The sequence below is a fragment of the Spinacia oleracea genome, chromosome 5 (genome assembly GCF_020520425.1).
Source record: "Spinacia oleracea cultivar Varoflay chromosome 5, BTI_SOV_V1, whole genome shotgun sequence".
NCBI classification, from domain to species: domain Eukaryota; kingdom Viridiplantae; phylum Streptophyta; class Magnoliopsida; order Caryophyllales; family Amaranthaceae; genus Spinacia; species Spinacia oleracea.
The window spans coordinates 80,464,520-80,487,374 of NC_079491.1; positions in this window are offsets into that span (position 1 = coordinate 80,464,520).

Here is a 22,855-nt window from a genome sequence, read left to right on the forward strand (position 1 = left end):
AGAAGCAAGCTAGCCTTCTGATCGAGGATCGGGATGTCACGAGCATAAGCCTCCTCATACTTCTTCAGCCTCTTCTCCTCCCAACGACTGCACTTGACAGCAAACGAGGACCAAAAGCTAACCTGAAAAGAAGAGGAAAAGAAGACGAAGCTCAGACTAAATCAGGGAAATCGATATGAAAAAGAAGCAATGACGAAAGAACTAAATATAGTACTTACCTCGTTCAAATGATATTGGGCCATCAAGGTGGGATTCCTCTCCTCCGCTCCAGGAACACGCCACTGGGGATTAGCCCGAAGCAGGTTCTTCCTTGCAGCCTCGAGCCCAACCAAAGATGTCGCGTGGGCAGATGGATCCTCTCCCATGACCGAAGGCCGGGCATACCGAGCCATTATCTCCCGAACCTCCTCAGGCACCCTCTTCAGTGGAACGTCCGAACAAGGGTCAGCATGAACCAACCTTTCCAAAGCTGAAGTATAGGTAGAGCCCAACGTCTCGCGACGCCTCTTCGTCCCTTGCTTCGGTCCAGCTTCATTCCCTTCGGGGGCCACAGGCGGAATATCCTTGACTCCCTCACCAAATGCAGGGTCAGCCACTGCCATGTCAGAGTCCGTGAGATCCACGGCGATCTTCGAAGGAGTCTGAGGATCCTCATGATGACCAGCGATAGCATCACCCGCTTTAGGAAGAACAACCTCGGATACGCCCAATAAAACATAAGCGTCAAGCACCTCCACCTCGTGTGTAATGTCCTCGACCAACACCTCCGAGGGAGTGAGCGGTTTCAATGGAGAAGGCACAGCAGGCTCTTCAGCGAGGGGCTGATCAACCGGTTTGCTAGCCACCGAGACCACCACGCTCTTCAGCTTCTGGCCGGGTAAGGGAAGAAGCCCTAGAAGACGCTTGGCTGGAAGCATCTCCTTAGCTGCGCCATGCAGAATAAATTATCAAAAATAAAACATGTCAACCTTGGCAGAAGCAGGTAACAGAGGGTTCAATCAAACCCAAAATCAAGCCTTACCTTATCCAAAGCGTGGGAAACCTTGTGCTTCTTCAGACGTAGAGAAGACTTCTCCGAAGTAAAACTCTTTCTCTTCTTCTGTCCTTCCTCCTGAGGGGAAGAAAGGGAAACGTCAACACCCAAAATTGAATAGAAGAAAAAAGATACACGATGGGAAAAATCAACAGTCAAAGTACCCGCTTACTAACCAAGGTTAAGTCTAGCCGAGCCGGAGACAAAACCGAAGGGATGGCACGCGGCGCAGCGTTAGTTGCAGGTCCCTAAAACGACCAAGACTAAGACGTTAGCCGACGGCCACCAAACACATAAAAAGAAAAAAGAGGTAGAAAAGCGGAATTTTATAACTCACCGGATCCGAAGTGGTAATTGTTTTGGACAAATTCTACCTAGGGTCGAATCCGTCGGAGGGAGGGGGTGCTAACAATCCAAATAAGCAAGATAATATAAAGATGATAAGAACAAGGATATGAAACTCTTACGGAAATGGGGAGAGGAAAAGTATATTATTATGAAGTGTGGTAGTGTATGAATTCTTGTCCCCAAACCCATTTTCGAATTCTTCCGAGAAGCTCAAAGGAGAGAATGGGTTTAATCTTCAAAAAGGAAGGAAAATAACTTCCCGACTTCTTACCAACCAGCAAGATAAGAAAGCCAACTGATCCTGAAAAATGACAACATTAACAGGTACACGATTAACGTTAGTATGTAATTTAAAAATAAATAAGTAGAAGATATGGGGTGACGAGACTGAGTCGTCCATGGTTGGCGTTTTTGTAAGGGCCGGCAGGTCGTCCCGCTAGAGATTGACGAGATGAAGTCGTTGGTTGATGTTGTAACTCTGACTGGCGACATGGAGGTGTTGTCTGCTGAAGATGCCGAGTTGAAGGCGTCGCTGGACAAGGTTAAGAAGAAAATTTGGGAGTGTGTCTCGACCTAAGCCCGTCACTCTGGTGTCACCTCGGAGGTCGTCAAAGGCTTCCACTGATGCTACGGTGACTGGGGAGACTGGAGCGTCTCTGCCTGCCGAATTCAAGCTGCCGCCTCCAACTCGGAAGAGGAAGTTCACTGCGGAGTTCCCTGACGACTTCGGGTCGGCAGGTGCTCCACAACATCAGCTTTGGCCAGAAGTTGACCGCCTGTGGATGCTGGTCAGCCGAGAGCGTCAAGAGACCCTGTCCCCAGTTGCTTCAACTGTTGAGAGCGTCTCGGATGCTTGGAATGTATGTTTTACTTTAGTGCCTCAACTTTTATTAATGTATGCCGTCTTTATGTCGTAGTAAGGTGACTGATATGCCTTCTTCTTTTTTCTTCTCTCTTTTTGTTTAACATAGGCCCTACAATCTGCTTTGGCTACGCGCCATCATGTCATAATGTTAGAGGATCAAATAGTAAAAATGATAAACGACATGAAGAAAGCTAGGCAAGAGGTTGGCCGACTTGGCGGTGCGGCCAAGGAGGCAATGGCCCAGGCTGAGTTCCTGGAGGCAGAGCAGGAAAAAGGGGCTGCTGAGATTGCTGCGTTGAATGCCGAGAAGGAGACGTTGGCTGCTGAGGTTGACAAGCTGAAGATGTCTCTTTCCAAAGTCAAGGCGATGATTTTCGAGTGTGCTGGTTATTACACTTGGAAAATGAAGGCTGAGATGATGGAAGACTTCAAGACGAGCAAACATATGAACTGGACTCTTGAGGAAGATATTGCCCAGTTCAACGCTGCATTCCCCGAGGACTATGTCCCCCCTGGTTCCCTTAGCGATGAAGAAGACATTGAGGAGGGTACAACAGCAACCAACCCCAATGCCGAGACGGTGGCGGCACCAGGCGATGGCGAACAAGGGGAGAATGCAGGTCCATCAGATCCTCAGGAGTAGCTCTGTCCACCCTCCTTAAAAATATAAAATTTCAATGGTGACTTGGTTTTTAAACAATGGTTTTTGTGTTTGGCCTTTGAAGAGGTCGAAAAAAATATTGTGGCTGTGTTTCGTCTTAATGGCGGCAGCCTTTTGTGTGTGTTTTGGGCTTGTCCAAGGGGGCAAGTCATGTAAATATTTGTGGACATTTTAATTTTTAAGTTGGGTTTGTGTGAATTGCTTGTGTTTTCGAAAAAAATGTGTTTGGGTTGTGTTTGTTTTGTAGGTAGTGTGCGTACCTCGAGTTTGACTTTGGCGACGCCTTCAGCTTGTCAGGAGGGATGCTGCAAAGTAAGAGATGTAGACTGCATAATAATGTAAATCTGTATTCCAATGTATATGTAATGTACAATGTAATGTGTCAGGCGTTTTTGTTATGGCCTAAATTGTGTTTTGTAATTTGTAAGTTTGTAATATGTAATTTGTTTCCCAGGCATTTTTTATTGGCCAATGTTTCCCAGGCATTTTGTATCGCCCAATTTGTTAGATGTAAATCGTAAATTTAAATTGTAAATGTAAGTGTAATTGTAAATGGTTTCCCGTGGTTCAACAGGATTTGTGTAATGTATGTATGCGCCTTGAAGTTGTTCCAAGATGGATCATCAAGATTGTTTGTTCTGCAAGACGAGCTAGAGGCGTCAAAGTTGGCCGTTGGGTGTGCCAACGGCCCTCCGGTGCTTAAGTCAATAATGGTAAGAAAATGGACAAATAAGAAAAGAGAGGATCGAGTTGTTGAGTTACTTAGCTGGTTTGGGAATTGTCTAGCGTGGATGTTATCCTCTGCGTAGTGTTTGCGACGGGTTCGTGTTGTCCCCCGTCACGGAGTCGTCGATTTGATTCCAGCAACAGTGACCTGTTCATCTCTGCAAGTGGGGCGTTTACAAAAAAGAAAACATACTTGTACACAATGAGTTAGAGACTAGAAATGATACAACTTTAAGTTGTCGTGTTCCAGCTTCTCGGTATTGGTTTTCCATCTCTTTCTGCCAGTTCGTATGCACCATGACCTGTTCGTCTTTCGACACGATAAGGGATTTCCCATGTTGAAGCCAACTTTCCATGTCGCGGATCTTTGGTGATGGGGAAGACTTTCCTTAACACCTAGTCGCCTTGCTAGAAGATTTAACTCGTACATTCTTGTTGTAACTTCTTGCGGTATTTTGTTGGTATGACGCCATTTTAACCTTGGCAGCGTGCTGTTTGAATCTGGACTTCAGGTGGGATCGCGGCTTCATATCCGAACAGTAATGAAAATGGGTTGTGGTCGGTTGTTTTGGGTGTCGTTCTGATGTGGGAGTTTGTAATTGACTTGTGGAAGGTAGTTCATTGATTGAGAAGGTATCTTTTGTGATAGTTGGGTGCATGAGGTGGATAATAAAAACTGCACATAGTCGGGTTGGGTTGATGTTAGGTTTTCTAGTGCGTCGGCTTGGGTGTTTTGGTCTCTTGGGATTTGCTGGAGCTTGCACAAATCAAATTTTTTGACAAGTGCCTTGGCTGTCTCGAGGTAGGCTTGCATCTTGGAATCTTTTGCTGCATAAGAACCGTTAATTTGACTAATAATCAATAATGAATCACAGCGTACCTCAAGTCGTCGAATGTGAATGTCGCAAGCTAGCGTCAATCCTAAGATTAGGGATTCGTACTCCGCTTCGTTGTTGGTAGCTTTAAACTCGCAGCAGAAAGATTGTACTATCATTTCCCCTTGTGGAAAATTTAACACAAGTCTTAGCCCTGTCCTCCGTATGCTGGAGGATCCGTCAGTGAATAGTGTCCATGTTGGTGGGATAGTGTCGTCTTACAACATGTTGACTTCATGGTCGACTTCGTGTTGTATATTTAGGATGATGTCGTAACACCCTAACTATACGGCCCATTTAGACATCCTGCCAGGTAACTCAAGTTTCCTCATGATCGACTTCATGGGATAGTTAGTTCTCACAATTATAGGATGGCATTCAAAATGATGGCGTAATTTAGTAGATGCTACAATTAATTCAATTACAAGTTTTTCGGGATGTGAGTACCTTGTTTCGGCGCTAAGTAACGACTTACTGAAGTAGAAGACTAGTAGTTTCTTACCGTCATCATCTCGTGCAAGGACTACGCTGATTGTCGACTATGTTACTGCAAGATACAACCTTGTCCCGTTCTTCCTGAGTATGTCGTAGAATAGTTTACATTCGTCGGGTATGTTTTCGATCTATGTTGACCACATAAAGTCGTCAATCTGTTCACCTTTGTGTGTTATCGCGTTTAAGATGTTAAGCTATTGCCTATGTGGTTACATCTGTTGTATTATAAGTGTTTTCAAGGCTAAAATGAAGAACAAGAAAGTAAGACTTACAGAAATTGTTGTGCCGTGGTAACCAAACCACTTCCTTGAAAACGAGATTCGGTGCAACCGGGGTGCACAATTGTATTCACCGATTCGTTCCCTAAGGTTTACACAACTCTCAACACGCAATGGCACTCTTGGGTGTGAGATGGAGTTACTAGAACTTATGCCCAAAAGAGAGGAAGAAAAGGAGATGATAAGAGAATGTTTTTTCTGTAAACAACACAAAGAATGAAGCATGTATTTATAGGATTAGTGGAGGATATCAAACAGCCCAAGGAAATCAAAGGACTCAAAGGAATCCAATGATCTTAATCATGACAATTAACATATGAAAATGAAGAGTTGAAACCCCCTTAATCAATAAGGAGTTAAACTCACTTAACTCACCATAATTAGAAAGGTTAACAACCCTTAAACCATACTTAATAAGGCTGCCAAAAAAGGAATCCCAAGGAAGCAAAACTAACACCCAAAAAACGTCTTTTTACGTATTTTTGCATTTCGCCCGATCCACCGCCCGATCGGGCGCCCACCGCCCAGTCGGGCGAATTACTCGTCCATTTTTCTTTGAACGCGCGCTCGATCGGGCGCAATTCGCCCGATGGCTATCGGGCGGACTACTTTTTCAAGCTTTACTTCCAACAATCCCCCACTAAAGATAGAATAAGAAATGATGGAGAGGATATGAATTTCTGGGCATAAGAGGAGATCAATACATAACATCCGGTGTTACAGTTAAGTAAATTGAAACCAAATTCTTAGTGAAGTGGAACCATGACTTACAAGTCCAAGGGTGGACAAACCTTGAAACCCTTAAACTCTTGATCAAAGAGTGGACTAACCTTGAAACTCTAAGATTTAAGCCAAGCCCCCCACAACACATACCTCACTCCAAAAATCTAGTAAACTCTGCAAAGTGAACGCCTTTTAAGCCATGCGTTTACCTTAGTTCTCATGGAAGCTCTAAGAAACCACCCAAGTTTCCATAGAAGATGGCGAGTCTTCACAACCACGTAGGTGAATCTCTTGTGCTTCTCAATAACACAAACATCTCTGAGGATTCATTAAGAGTATAAACAAACTCAACCTCCAAAAATAAAATAAAAATTACAACGGTGGATTTCTCAAATGCTTAGCTAGAGCACCTACCACGTAAGTATAAATCCATTAAGAATTCTAACGAATTCAACTTACAACAAGCATTACAACCACAAAGTGCCATAGGGATGGAATATTAGTAATGCTAATCATATTCACTTCATGGGCTTAAGCCCCATCCCCCTCGACGAGTCAAGAACTTGGTTCCTTGCCAACCCCTTAGTCAAAGGATCCGCCAAATTTCTCTCGGACCTTACATATTTCAATGCAATCACTCCATTTTTGAGTAGTTGCCTCACCGAACTATGTCTAAGGCGTATGTGCCTCTTCTTACCATTATAGTTGCTATTATTAGCCACACCAATCGCCGCTTGAGAATCACAATGCAAGGATACCGGGGAAGTTCTCTCCCCCCACAATGGGATATCGGCTAGTAGACTCCTTAACCAATCCGCTTCTTGACCTGCCAACTTAAGAGCAATGAATTCAGATTCCATGGTGGAGCGAGCTAGACATGGTTGTTTTGAGGACTTCCATGAAATAGTATCTCTATCCAACATAAAAACATAGCCACTAGTAGAAACGACTTCATCATTATCGGACACCCAATTAGCATCACAATAACCTTCCAAAACATTAGGAAAGCGATTAAAATGCAAGCATACCTCCATGGTACCCCTTAGGTACCTAAGCAAACGATGAAGTGCATTCCAATGTTCACTACTAGGATTATGAGTATATCGACTTAATCTACTTACCGCATAGGCAATGTCGGGACGTGTGCAATTCATCAAAAACGTCACACTTCCTATTACCTTGGCATATTGCTCTTGAGATACGCTTGAACCCTTATTCTTTGTAAGCTTTACACTTGCATCATAAGGAGTCTTACATGGCTCAACATCATAGCAATCGAAATTCTTCAAGATTTTTCCACATAGTGAGATTGACTCATTGAGAACTCATCCTTGGATTTGGTCAACCGAATACCAAGGATCACATCGGCTTCACCTAAGTCTTTCATTTCAAACTTAGTAGACAAAAAATCTTTAGTGTAATTCACAACCTCAATGTTAGTGCCCATAATAAGCATGTCATCAACATAGAGACAAATAATAACACAAGAGGAATCAAACACTTTAGCATACACACAAGAGTCCGAAGAATTAGTCACAAAGCCATCACCCCTAAGAGTACTATCAAACTTTTAATACCATTGCTTAGGATCTTGTTTCAAACCATACAAGGACTTCTTAATCCTACACACCTTATGCTCTTAACCCTTAACCACAAACCCTTCCGGTTGAGTCATGTAAATTTCCTCATCAAGATCACCATTAAGAAAGGCTGTTTTAACATCCATTTGACGGACCACTAAATCATGAATTGCCGCTAAAGCAACCAAGGTTCTAATGGTGGCAATCTTAGTCACGGGTGAGTAGGTATCAAAAAAGTCAATTCCCTCTTTTTGAGTGAAACCTCTAATAACAAGTCTAGCCTTAAACTTATCAATAGAGCCATCGGGTTTCTTCTTCTTAGTAAAGATCCATTTACAACTTATGGGTTTAGACCCCTTAGGCAAATCACATAAGTTCCAAGTATGATTAGACATGATTGAATCTAATTCACTTTTAATGGCCTCTTTCCAAAAACTAACATCTATGGATTTCATAGCTTCACTATAAGTCTTTGGGTCTTCTTCTAAGAGAAACAAAGAAACAACAATTTAACTCAAACAATCCACATCAAAGTCTTCAACAAGAAAAACAGTCAAGAAATCTGGTCCATAGGTAGTCTCTACTCTAAGCCTCTTACTCTTCCTAGGTTGGGCTTCTTCCACTATAGTGGGAGGAGGAAGAACACTAGGACTAGGCAAAGAAACATCCAAAGGCACATCAACACTTGACTCATGCACATGAGAAGACAAAGAGGATTTCAAAGGAACAATATGCTCAAAGAAAACTGCATCCCTAGATTCACAAATAGAATGATCACTTAAAAGCATGAATCTACAAAGTTTTAGACCCAATGGTGGTTTTCTTAAAATCTGGAAAAGCAACCTTGGCTAAGTACCCCCATACTTTCAAAATACTCATGTTAGGACTATAACCCTTCCAAAGCTCATAGGGTGTCTTATCCAACTTCTTGTGGGGCACTCTATTGAGTACATAACAAGCGGATAAAACCGCCTCCCCCCACATGTTGTTGGATAATCCGGAACTTAGAAGCATGGCATTCATAGTCTCTTTTAAAGATTTGTTTTTCCTTTCGGCAATACCGTTTTGTTGTGGGGTGTAAGGGGAACTTAACTCATGGATGATCCCATTGGTTTCACAAAATTCTTTTAAATAACATTTCCCATATTCACCACCTTTATCGGTTCTAACTCTTTTAATTTTAAGGTCAAGTTGATTTTCAACCTCGGTTTTATACTTTAAAAATGCACTTTCAGCCTCATCCTTAGTTTTCAAAAGATATACTTTAGTAAACCTTGAAAAATCATCAACAAAAGTTATGTCGTAATTTTTTCCACCTCTACTAGTAGTGCAATTTTTAAAGTCCGCTAAATCCGAGTGAATCAACTCTAACAATTTAGTACTTCTCGTTGTCACTTGCTTGAAAGGTTTCTTAGTATGTTTGGCCTCAACACAAATAGGACATTTAGAGGCTTTGTCAATTTTATCAAAAGAAATCAAGTTCATGTTTTTTAACTTTTTCATGTAAGAAACATTTAAATGTCCTAATCGATTGTGCCAAACATTCATAGACTCAATGATGTAAGCAAAAGAAGAAGTACTTTCTTTATTGTTCAAAACATTCAACACAAACAAGCCTTCACTAAGGTAACCTTTCCCAACAAAGTCTCCATTCTTAGAGATAACAATCTTGTCCGCCTCAAAGACAAGTTTTAGGCCGGCTTTGTTGAGAAGGGCACCCGAAACAAGATTCCTCCTTAGGGAGGGAACATACAAGACATTATTCAAAAATAAGTTTTTCCGGAAGTGAGTTTAAGGTGGACCTTCCCTTTGCCAAGAACTCCGGCGGTGCTACTATTTCCCATGTAAACATGGTCTCCATCGCTAGCATCCTTAAAATCGTCATGATAGCCTTGTTAAAAAGTGTCTTGATGCTCCCGTATCCAAGATCCATTCCACCTTGTTCTCCACCAAGTTGGCTTCAACCACCACCGCGGCTATCACCTCATTCTTTTCAACAAGGTTGGCTTGGGAGACACCATTGGAGTTTCTCTTGTGGCGGTGATCACATTGATAGGCTTTGTGTCCTAGCTTTCCACACACATAGCAAGCTCCTTTGGTCTTTTGAATCTTTTGGTTGTTAGTGAAGTTTCCTTTGGTTGAATGAATTTTCTTTTTCCCTTTGAACCTGTTTTTAGCCATAGGAGCACTAGATTCAACCAAATTAGCTTTAGAAGAATTCAAAGAAAGAGATTCAAACTTATCCTTGAGGCGGTTAGCCTCTTCGGTCCTCATATGACCAATGAGTTCTTGAAGGTTCATGTCCTTCTTCTTGTGCTTCAAAGAATTGCGGTAGTCATTCCATGATGGTGGAAATTTCTACAAGAGTACATTGGCTTGGAGAGTTTCACACATCTTCATACCTTCACCCAAGATGTCAGTGACGATGTTCTCATAATCATGGACTTGATCCATGATCGACTTGTCATCCGTCATCTTGAAGTTGATCCACTTACCAACAACGTACTTTTTCTTACCGGCATCATCGGCTCCATACTTCTTTTGCAAGGTGTCCCAAATGGACTTTCTTGACCGATTGGTGATGAGGAGGTCAAACAAGATTCCATTTACATGATGGAGAATATGAGCCTGAACAAGTTTGTTGTCTTTCTCCTTCTTTGTCAATGCTTCGGCCGCCTTCTTGACATCTTCCGCCGAAAGGGAGGGATCCGGTGCTACCGCCTTGCTTGCTTCATTTTCTTCAATCACATCCTCATAGAGCACATAATCTATTTCAAGTTGCTCAAAAAAGATCAATAATTTTTGTGACCATCTCTTGTAGTTCTTGCCATCAAGAGGCTCCAACTTAGAGAGGTCGGGAACGGTCTTGTTCATCATAGAGTTAGCCATAACAATAGACATAATATCTCGTTTTCAAATTGTTGTATTATAAGTGTTTTCAAGGCTAAAATTAAGAACAAGAAAGTAAGACTTACAGAACTTGTTGTGCCGTGGTAACCAAACCACTGCCTTGAAAACAAGATTCGGTGCAACCGGGGTGCACAATTGTATTCACCGATTCATTCCCTAAGTTTTACACAACTCTCAACACACAATGGCACTCTTGGGTGTGAGATGGAGTTACTAGAACTTATGCCCATAAGAGAGGAAGAAAAGGAGATGATAAGAGAATGTTTTTTCTGTAAACAACACAAAGAATGAAGCATGTATTTATAGGCTTAGTGGAGGATATCAAACAGCCCAAGGAAATCAAAGGACTCAAAGGAATCCAATGATCTTAATCATGACAATTAACATATGAAAATGAAGAGTTGAAACCCCCTTAATCAATAAGGAGTTAAACTCACTTAACTCACCATAATTAGAAAGGTTAACAACCCTTAAACCATACTTAATAAGGCTGCCAAAAAAGGAATCCCAAGGAAGCAAAACTAACGTCCAAAAAACGTCCTTTTACGTCTTTTTGCATTTTGCCCGATCCACCGCCCGATTAGGCGCCCGCCGCCCGATCGGGCGAATTACTCGCCCATTTTTTCTTTGAACGCGCGCCTGTTCGGGCGCAATTCGCCCGATGACTATCGGGCGGACTACTTTTTTAAGCTTTACTTCCAACAACATCTTTTAACGTTCTCCTTGTTTCCACGTTAGTGTTGTATATACAAATAAAAAATAAAATTGTAACATGGGAGCAATGACTTGTGTGATGAAAAAGAGTGTAAGATGATACAGTTTTGCGTATGTCACGTGTTCCACTTTCTTGGAATGAGTTTTCCATCTCTGTCTGCTATGCTTTTGTTGATCTCGACAAGATTCTTGATGTATTCCAAGCTAGTGTTGTCGTCATTGATAGTGTCGTCAATCATCATCGACAATGTCGTCGGACGTCATCGACAGTGTCGGCGGACGTCATCAACTTTACACCTGCAATCAAAGTCTTGTGTGGATATTATCACAAAAAATAAATCATATAATTGTTGGGTTATGATACAAATGAACAACATAAATCATGCGGAAAAACCTATATGCCAGGAATCAAATTAATTGCACATAATCAAATAATTAGTCTAGGATGCATACACTTTGTAGCGTGCCCTCCCTAGCTGTGCCCGAACCGAACAAGAACAAGTCTTTAGGACTCCAAGTGTCGTCCCTCCGTAGAAAGTCCACAGCACGTCCGGGTCCGCCTTAAGATTGACCAACTAGAATCGCCCTTAAGGTACTAGGAATTTTCGGCTAATATGGGCAACAATATGACTGAATTTTGCTCTCAAAATGTCACTGTGAATACTTGAAAAACTTGTCCATAAATTGTGAACCTAGGCACATATTTATAGGGGTATGGAAAGGGAATTTGAATCCTATTAGGATACTAATTAGCTTAATTAGAATTTTATTAAAACTCTTTTAAACTAATTCTATCTATTAGGATTAGGAATTAATCATTGAAAGAATCCCATTAGATTTAGGATTTGTATCGAACACAAACGCACACGAGCACGAGCATGCCGCACAGCCCACACAAGCCTTGTGGCCCACGCGAGCAGCGCAGCTCGCAGCCCATTCGTGCGCGCGCGCCTTGGCCTTGCTGGGCCTGGCCTTGCGCTGGGCCTGGCGTGGCCTTGGCTGCGTTGTGTTGGCGCGCTTGGCTTGCTGGAAGCGGGTCTGGCTTCGTGTTGGGCCTTCGTCTAGCAAATCTCGTTCGATGGTAATTCGTACGACGCGCTTCGATTAATTTCCCGATTCTGGAGATCATTTCCGATACGAACAATATTTAACATTTCCGATTCTGGAATTAATTTCCGTTTTGAACAAATATTTAATATTTCCGTTTCCGGAATTATTTTCCGATTCCAATAATATTTCCGATTCCAACAATATTTCCGTTTCCGGCAATTTTTCAGATTCTGGCAATATTTCCATTTCCGTTAATGTTTTCCGATAAATACCATGTTTCCGTTTCCGGCAACATCTATGACATGGATAATATTTATATTTCCGATACGATCCATATTTCCGTTTCCGGCAATATCATCGTTTCTGGAGTATTCATTGTTTGCCTTTGACGATCTTAGCTCCCACTGAAACCAAGATCCGTCGATTCCAAATATCCATAGATGGAGTATTTAATGCCATTAAATACTTGATCCGTTTACGTACTATTTGTGTGACCCTACGGGTTCAGTCAAGAGTAAGATGTGGATTAATATCATTAATTCCACTTGAACTGAAGCGGCCTCTAGCTAGGCATTCATCTCACTTGATCTTACTGAATTTATTAACTTGTTAATTAATACTGAACCGCATTTATTAGACTTAACATTAAATGCATACTTGGACCAAGGGCATTATTTCTTTCAGTCTCCCACTTGTCCTTAGGGACAAGTGTGCATTTCCTAATTCCTTTGTCACTCGATGCTTGCTCTTGAACATAAGGTAAGAGTTGTCATCCTTATTATGTCCAGAGGTGTTTTCAGTTTCAGAGTTCAACTAATCAAATAAACAGATAATCATAACCTATGATTCATCTGAGCACAGCCATGCGTTTTACAATTTTCAGCTCTCCGAGTGGCCTTGTACAACTTTAAGCATCTCATCCCGATTTATGGGAGGATAATCCCAATCTTGCGATCTTGAGATTAGACTTCGTTTGATAGGTGATTACCTGAGCATTGCCTTTATAGCCTCCTTTTACGGTGTGACGGTTGACAACGTCAAAGTAAGCAGTTTTCAAACAAGTAATCTCAAATCACTCAAGTATTGAGGATTAGTGTCTAATAATTTTCATCTCTTACAGTAAAGTTTCATAGGTCTGTCCGATACTAGTCTTCCAAAGTAAGTATCTATGCAAATGATTGCGACATTGCCATGTCCACATAGTTCAAGAAACAGAACTACTAGTCATCTTGCATTCTAGTCGTCTAACGTTTTCTATGCGTCCATCTTTATAGAAAACTCCGGGCCAGGGACCATTTTCAATTTTTGACATTCAAGTTCACTTGATAGACATTTCTTAGTCACAGGACTGGTCCTGACAGTCTATCTTGAATATATCGTCAATTTGAAGGGACTCATCATTTAATACTAAACCAAGATTATATGGAATATGAAAATACATTTCATATATGATAAATGTTCAACCCCAATGTTTTACAACCATGGGCCTCAAACCCATCTTTAAAACAGTTCATGGAATTTCAAAGCTATGCTTGATTTCCAATGCTACAATGTGAGTGTTGCTTCTCACTTGTTGCATGGTTTAGTTACCATGCTTTGCCAATCTTAATATCCTTTTCATCGAATGTTCTTCGAGATAGGATGATAAGATCTTTTGAGTTTGTTTATTATGTGATCTAGTCTTTCTTACTTCGATAGTGGTTCTACGCATTTTGCAATGAAGAACCATCAAGTCAGCAGACATGTGATCCACCCACGTTCAGTGAAGAACTCTTTAACTTAAACAACCCTGTTTCATTGCTTCTTAGTCAATAAGTATTTTTACTTCAACTGTATAGGTTGCTAGTGATGCTTTGTTTGGATTTACTTATCCAAGCAATCCATAGATATGTGGAAGACTTTCCATCTGTATCTTAGAACATAGAAATTATTATTTTAATTTCCCACGCAACAACTCATGGTCTCCAATCCATGTTGCCATTTCAAACCACGATGCTCTATAGCTCGTCCTTGCCAATGGTTAACTCCAAAGGGATCTCGCTTGATCTTTTGCCAGTGTTTATGCGTGTAGCATCAATTGTTTAGAATATCTTTATTTCCTTGAATCAAGAACTATTCCTATGTACCTTTTCAAGTACCATAAGTTTTTCTTGATCTCAATCTAGTTGATCTTCACTTAGATCAATAGAGATTGGTATATGTTCGTCATGCCTAAAGTCATACGATACGTTTTTGGCGATCCTCATATTATATTATACATGATAAATTCTTTTGCAGAATAATTCCCAATTGAATTCTATTCATGTAACTTTAGCTATCCAATTTCAGTAGATATCGAATTCAGCTAAATTCTTTGACATATAATATAGGTTTAGAATCTTCACTTAGATCCTTTGATGTTTAACTTAGTAAATTCTTATACATAGTTCAAACATGCATTACTTAGATTTATTCACATGGGTCGAATATCTCCAATGGAGTATTTCGTGTTTGATCTAGTAAATGCCATTACTTAATCTAAAACAATATTCTATGATCTTTGTCAATAGATCTTAATACCCAGTATGTACTAAGCTTCGCCTTGGTCCATTATTGATGAATAATTTCAAATCAAAGTCATTAGCATTTGATTGTTATTTCACAATAGAGAGATTTGTGTGATACACATAGGACCAATTAAGTTTTACGTACTCCCACTAAACTTCTTATATATCTATAAGAATCATGTACATTTTATGAAACTAAAATACTTATTAGCTTTACTAAAATACAGTTCCAATTCCTAGTTGCTTGCTTAAATCCATAGTTAGATTTCATAAGCAATCTTTCCTTTTCAAGTATTTATTTGGATCAACAAATCCTATGACATGCCATGTACGTAGTTTCTTCCAACATTTGATTGAGGAATACGTTTTGTCATCCAATTGCCATATGTACCAATATGCAATCATTGGTTGAATTATAGACTTTAACATTAAGATTATGCATGAGGCTTCAACACAATCCATGCCATGAATTTGCTTGTAACCTTTAGCAACTAATCTAGCTTTTGTGTGAACACAATTCCATGTTTGATTGTTTTTATCTTTAAAACCAATTTGCAACCAATAGATGTAAATCATTCTTTGCAAATCAACAAAATTTTAATTTTGTTATCAAAACATTGAGTATGTTTTATGGCATCTAACCATTTAAAACATTTGAGTCTATATATGGCCTCTAACCATTTTAGGGAATCTAGGTTTCGTCATAGCTTTCTTACAAGTCACAAACTCATTAATCTACATGATAATAGTTTGACTGCAAGTTGTAGGTTTTTTACTATCTAATAGAAGAATCTCATAGCTTTCGTGACCTGAACTCCATGTTTCTTCACTATCTAATAGAAGAATCTCATAGTTTCAGTGACTTGAACTCTATGCCTACTTGGGTATAGAACATCAAACAATAGAATATCAACAACCACTTGAAATTCCTTTGATTATTCCGTTCTCCTTGAAGCACTTGTAAAGTCTTCCAAGAGATGTCCATTCTTTAAAGCCACTTCTAAAGTCCTTAAAGAATATGTGTTCGGATTTTCTAAAGAACTTCGAAAAGCCTTCGGAATGTCCGTTTATGTTTGTTGTTTGCCTTGAATACTTTCGAGGTCTATTTTCTCCCACTTGTCATTTTGGAAACGAATCTCCAAAAGGACACTATTTCGAGCAAACAAACATTATGTTCTCAAAAATTCGTGGTAGAAACAATACCCTGTGTCTCATTTGAATAAATCACAATGAAACATATATCTATACTTGGGCCTTAGTTTGTTGAATAACAAACACTAAGCTCCCACTAAGTTTAGCAAATCTTTAGATATATAATTATTGAAAAGATATTTTGAAATTACTTTTCAATAGCTTTGACGAATTTGGTTTAGTTTGGTGGTAGTTGAGCATTTTGTTTTATAAATTATAGGAAAAGTCTTTATGATTCATCATTGATCGAATCAAGTACTAATTGACTTTGATCATTCCAACGTAGATATGACATATCTTATGGACCTAGATCGTGAAATTACAACACACAATCATTGATGATCATTCTTGACTTAAGCAATCATCAACATGATCTAACCTAGACCTTTATGATTTCTTCCCAAGTGGATTTTATACTTCTGAATCTTTGAACTAGCCAAACAGATTCAAACTTATATCACATTGAGTAAATAAACCAATATTCACTCAAACCCAGGTGATATAATAAAGTCATAAAATATTTCTTTAGCTTTGAACTCTATTGTCTAGGCGTTCTAACAATAGTTCTTATCTTTTGTTACTGTCAACAAGTAAGACTAGCTTGTCTTGAATTGATCTAGAAATCAACCAACTTTCAAAAGTCCATCAAAATAGAGCTTTATAACGTTAACTTGTTGATATGGTCTAAGCAACAATGATAAAGGTTTGTGGAACTCAAATCAAGAGATTGATTTGAACCTAGTAAAGTTCATTTTGTTTAAAGAGTTGTTTGTTTTAATCAAGCATATTGACTCAACCCGTACATGACCATTTCATCCAAATAAATAAACAAACATTGTTTTTGTTTTTCTTGAATGTGAGTCTTTCTATGTTTGAAACAGAAATTTAGGTGTGTTGATTATGGAACAAAATAGCCATTAAGTTCCAGACTTGAAAGGACTTAAAACAAACCACATGACCCTACAACTAATGTAGCATTGCCATGCTTCATTTCCCACTTGTAGGCCATTAGTGTAGCCTAGCTTCCATTGTTTGAGTTATTACCGAAGTAAGAACCTCAAGCGGTATATGATACCAAGGAAGTTTGATCGTTAGGTCACTTCTCTTTAAACATAAACTTATAGGTAGAAACGTAATCGTAAATTCCTTTCATTTGTTCCTTGTTATCCTATTTCTTGTACCCTTTCTTATAGTCTTAAGAATTGACTTCTTTAGTGTTGACTTTTATACTTTGTTAGACATGTCCAATGTCATTCCAAAAAGTTCTTTACCATTTTAATTAATGTTGAATATTTTTGTTTCAACTAGATGATCTTACCAGACGCTTCTAAAGTTCTCTAAGCATCGATCTATTCGAATGTCTAGAGACTAGACTCATTCGAGAATTTAAATGGACAAAGATATTAGGTTGTTAACCATTGGTAAAGTTGAGCGTTTAAACTCAATGCTTTATGATCTCAAAACTACATTGTATTTTGAATTCACAAGCACCAATCGGTTTGCCATTCGACTTTGATACTCGAAAACAACCATAAAAGTCGATATAAGAAACGTACATTTAAATTGCTCACTTTCTCTCATTTCCGTGAATCGTTCTTGGATTCACTACCAATCGAGGAAATTTACTGTTACCTTTCTAAAAGGGTTTACTGCAGTGCAAGATATTTAATTATAAACAATAATTAAAACATACATTGAAGCATGCAAAGTCTAAACATTTATCATGAGTAATAACTTGAAAAATTAAAGAAAACATGCAATTTAAACAAATCATTGGCATTTTATTTGAATTTTCGTTCCGGCAGGTGTGAATAAAATGATTCCAAGACCCTTAAATCATTGAAGAATTAAGCACATTATGTATTTTGACTCAATTCTAAAATATTTTAGGTAAGCAAAAGCCTTTTGCTAATAGTCTAGAAACTACTCTTGGTTGATAGGTACGTCTAAGAACTTATTAGGTAAACCTATCGATTTTGCCACGACATAAAAGGACTCCTTACTTATATCGTTGAGTTTCACCAAAACTAACATGTACTCACAATTATTTGTGTACCTTACCCCTTTAGAATCAATAAGTAACACCTCTCTATGGCGGAAAACTATTACTAAGATTGATGTAAAGGTTATCCAAGTAAGTGTTATTTTGGCATGGCACCTTTTAACTCAATTTTTAAGTTTGGAACTTAAGGCTCTTACTATGTTGGTTAGATTTTAAGTGAACTAAAATCCTTAATCATGCAACATAATCAAGCCATAATCTCATGCAAAATTAAGACATATTTAAAAGCAATAAATAACTTAAACATGCATAAGATATAAATGTGATCTAGTATGGCCCGACTTCATCTTGAAGCTTCAACTTCAAAGTCCGTCTTGAAAATGGATTGGAAACTCCGTCTTGAATTTCACCATGGGAGGCGCCATTTTCTTCAAATAGGATAAGCTATAATTAAACTAATTACAACTATTTGATGGTACGCAGACCATGTTTAAAAGCAATAAAATTTGGTACTTTAGACCAATATTACATTCAAATTAATGGTACGCAGACCATATTTTCTATCCTATTTGGGCCATACTAGTCACTTTTCAATAACCTGCAAAACACTACATATACAATATATACCATTCACCCATTCATAATCATGAATGGCCCACATAGCTGGTTAGTAAAACACATGTTATGCATCACATAAATATTTGCAGCAATTAATCAAGGGCACCAATAATCTACCAATTATTCAGTCCTTATTAATTCTAATCAAGTTGTTTAACTTAAAGGATTGTAGACCTAATCAAGAGTTTATGACTAAAGGCTCCCACTTAAACCAATAACTTTATATGCTTTACTAATTTTAAACATAAAAATGTATTTCTAGTCTAACCGGAAACATACAAGTTTAATTAAAATTTAATGCTCATATAAAATTATAATCGAATCCATTTAATTTATTTTCAGTTGAATTAAATGAATTTATTAATTCAAGGTTTTAATTTTAGTAAAATAATTAGTATAAATTTAAATTTATAATAATTATAATAATCAAAATTAAATTCCGAGAAAACAATTTAAATGATTAATTTTAAAGTTAATTAAAATTTTTTCCGAACTGAAAATCTAAAATTAAAATCAAAACGTATCAATCGTAGCAAGACGAGGCACTTGGGCTTGCGCCCAAGCCCCATCGAGCCACGAGGCTTTTGCACCCTGTTCGACCGATCGCTGCACAAGGCACGAGCAACAGTGCCACACGCACACGCAGCCATCGCTGGCCACGCTGCGGCAGCCCCTGTGCTTCGTCGCGTCTGCTTGCTTGGGCGAACCAGGCGCGCTGTGGCGCAGCACCATCGCTGCCCACACGCGTCTCGCTCGTCGCTTGTGCCTTGCCTCATCACCCTCTCCCATCGTATAGCACACACGCCCAGGCCTGGGCCTTGCGCGCGAGCCTAGCTTGTCGCTCGCTGCATTCGTACCGCACGGGCGACAAGCTCCCTTGCTCGTCGTCGCGTGCCCGCACCATACAACACCCCTTAAGGGTAACACGTAGCGTCCATTGCTTTGTGCGTGCAACATTTATGAGCGTTTTTCATAAAAATTTTAAATTTTTAATGTAAAATTAACGACAAATTAATAAATCATATTAATTTCATAATTTTAGGGCGAAAAATCGAAAATTTATTAATCAATTAATTTCCGATTAACATGGATTCAAATCTAGGTCATAAAAATTTAAAATTTATCATAAATTAACAATTTTTATGGTGGTTTTTAATCATGGATACCTAATTAAATCGTCAATTAATTATGAAAATCAAATCAAATTCTAAATTATTCGAATTTCAACAAATTAATTACAATTACAAATTAGGTTGTATAATCAACAAGCTTAGGCATTCAAATTTGTTAAACAAAAATTCAAGATTTAACAACAAGAATCGAAAATATTCAATTTAACATCTTAAAATTACAAACTTTTGCGTTCAAAAAACTAAAACCTCCGAAAAGTCATAGTTAGGCTTTGAATTTGGGAATTCTGGGTTCGGCCGAAAAATAATGTTTTTGTCAAAATTTTAGAATGCCTTTTACATGCGGAATTGACACACAAATCACTCGATTTGGTTGAGTAACGATGCCGAAAAACTGCGTACATATAATTAAATAAACGCAATTTGCAATTAATTAACAATTACGAAAATTAATCACCCCTTTAAATTCTTTGCAAATTTGTAAAATTTAACCATGTTAAGCAATTATTGATCATGCAATTAATAGGAGGCTCGTGATACCACTGTTGGGTTATGATACATATGAACAACATAAATCATGCAGAAAAACCTATATGCCATGGATCAAATTAATTGCACATAATCAAATAATTAGTCTAGGATGCATACACTTTGTAGCGTGCCCTCCCTAGCTGCGCCCGAACCGAACAAGAACAAGTCTTCAGGACTCCAAATGTCGTCCCTCCGTAGAAAGTCCACAGCACGTCCGGATCCGCCTTAAGATTGACCAACTAGAATCGCCCTTAAGGTACTAGGAATTTTCGGCTAATATGGGCAACAATATGACTGAATTTTGCTCTCAAAATGTCACTCAGAATACTTGAAAACCTCGTCCATAAATTGTGAACCTAGGCACATATTAATAGGGGTATGGAAAGGGAATTGGAATCCTATTAGGATGCTAATTAGCTTAATTAGAATTTTATTAAAACTCTTTTAAACTAATTCTATCTATTAGGATTAGGAATTAATCATTGAACGAATCCCATTATATTTAGGATTTGTATCGAACACAAACGCACACGAGCACGAGCATGCCGTACAGCCCACACAAGCCTTGCGGCCCACGCGAGCAGCGCAGCTCGCAGCCCATTCGTGCGCGCGCGCCTTGGCCTTGCTGGGCCTGGCCTTGCGCTGGGCCTGGCGTGGCCTTGGCTGCGTTGTGTTGGCGCGCTTGGCTTGCTGGACGCGGGCCTTGCTTCGTGTTGGGCCTTCGTCTAGCAAGTCTCGTCTGATGCTAATTCTTACGACGCGCTTCCGATTAATTTTCCGATTCCGGAGTTCATTTCCGATACGAACAATATTTAACATTTTTTATTCCGGAATTAATTTCCGTTTCGAACAAATATTTAATATTTCCATTTCCGGAAATATTTTTCGTTTCCAATAATATTTCATTCCGACAATATTTCCGTTTCCAGCAATTTTTCAGATTCTGGCAATATTTCCATTTCCGATAATATTTTCCGATACGTACCATGTTTCCGTTTCCGGCAACATCTACGACTTGGATAATATTTATATTTCTGATACGATCCATATTCCGTTTCTGGCAATATCATCGTTTCCGGAGTATTCATTGTTTGCCTTTGACGATCTTAGCTCCCACTGAAACCAAGATCCGTCGATTCCGAATATCCATAGATGGAGTATTTAATGCCATTAAATACTTGATCCGTTTACGTACTATTTGTGTGGCCCTACGGGTTCAGTCAAGAGTAACCTGTGGATTAATATCATTAATTCCACTTGAACTGAAGCGGCCTCTAGCTAGGCATTCAGCTCACTTGATCTTACTGAATTTATTAACTTTTTAATTAATACTGAACCGCATTTATTAGACTTAACATTAAATGCATACTTGGACCAAGGGCATTATTTCCTTCAATAATCGCATTGTTAGTTGCAGCATATAAATAAGACTATGATCAATATTTAAGATCATGAGTAAGAGTAAAGTATACTATCTCGTCCCCCTGTGGCAAGTTCAAGAAAGTATTTGAGTTGGAGTTAGCCAGAAATAAGATGTCGTATGCCAATATCTGATGCCGGATATTTACAACCCCATGATGAATTATCCCTATGTTCTTGACATTCTGGTTTTGAATCACATCTTCATGATCGTCTTTCCAAACTTTCTTTTGCAGAGACGTCACTAGCTAGTTGATGTTGAGCCAGCACTGCCTCGACATGGAGTTGACATCAGGAGACGACTTATGGAGCCAGCACACTTACATTAACCCTTTTGACGACATCATTGGTTTGGGATTTACGACGATAAACAATGACAACATGGTCTTTTGCATATCTCGTTTTTCTTAGTCATTTGAAGAGGTGAACCTGTTCACAACAACACTAAGGTGAGTTGTTAAAATAACATGAATATGAGTGGAGGCTTATCTTATCCGTTGAGGAGCATCGTTGTATGTTAAGAATCTCCAAGCGTCAACGTCTCGTGACTTGAAGTGTTGTTTTCCAAGTTGTCCTTCATTCACGGTATGTCGTTCACTTGGTGGATGATCATGTCATGACTGTCACCTGCCACAAATTCAATGGAACCAAGCGAAACAGTTAGTTAAATCTGATAGTAAGGGAATCCATTACCCATTTTTTGTCTCTTCAAGGATTGACTTCTTCATGAAGACGATCTAGTCGGCCTGCATATATATGACACCACTTCACGAACTCATCAGGTCTGGGTTGTTTGACGTCACTCCACACTCTGATGTCGAACCATACTTTGATGACGACACAATCTCGACACATCTCTATCGACGCGCGCTCCGACGTCGTCTCGTACTTTGATGACGACATTGTCTCGTCACATCTACCTTCAACGTACACATGCTGCCACTGACTTGTACTTTGATGACGACACGATCTTGGCACATCGGCGGCACGGTCTCGGCACGTCTTCTGGTGATGACACAGTCTCGACACATATTTTGATGACGACACGGTCTCGACACATCTTCTGATGGCGGCACGGTCTCGGCACATCTTCTGATGACGAGGTGGGTTTGTACTCATATTTGGGAGTGGTGGCAATGGAGGTTGCGGATCTAAGATGT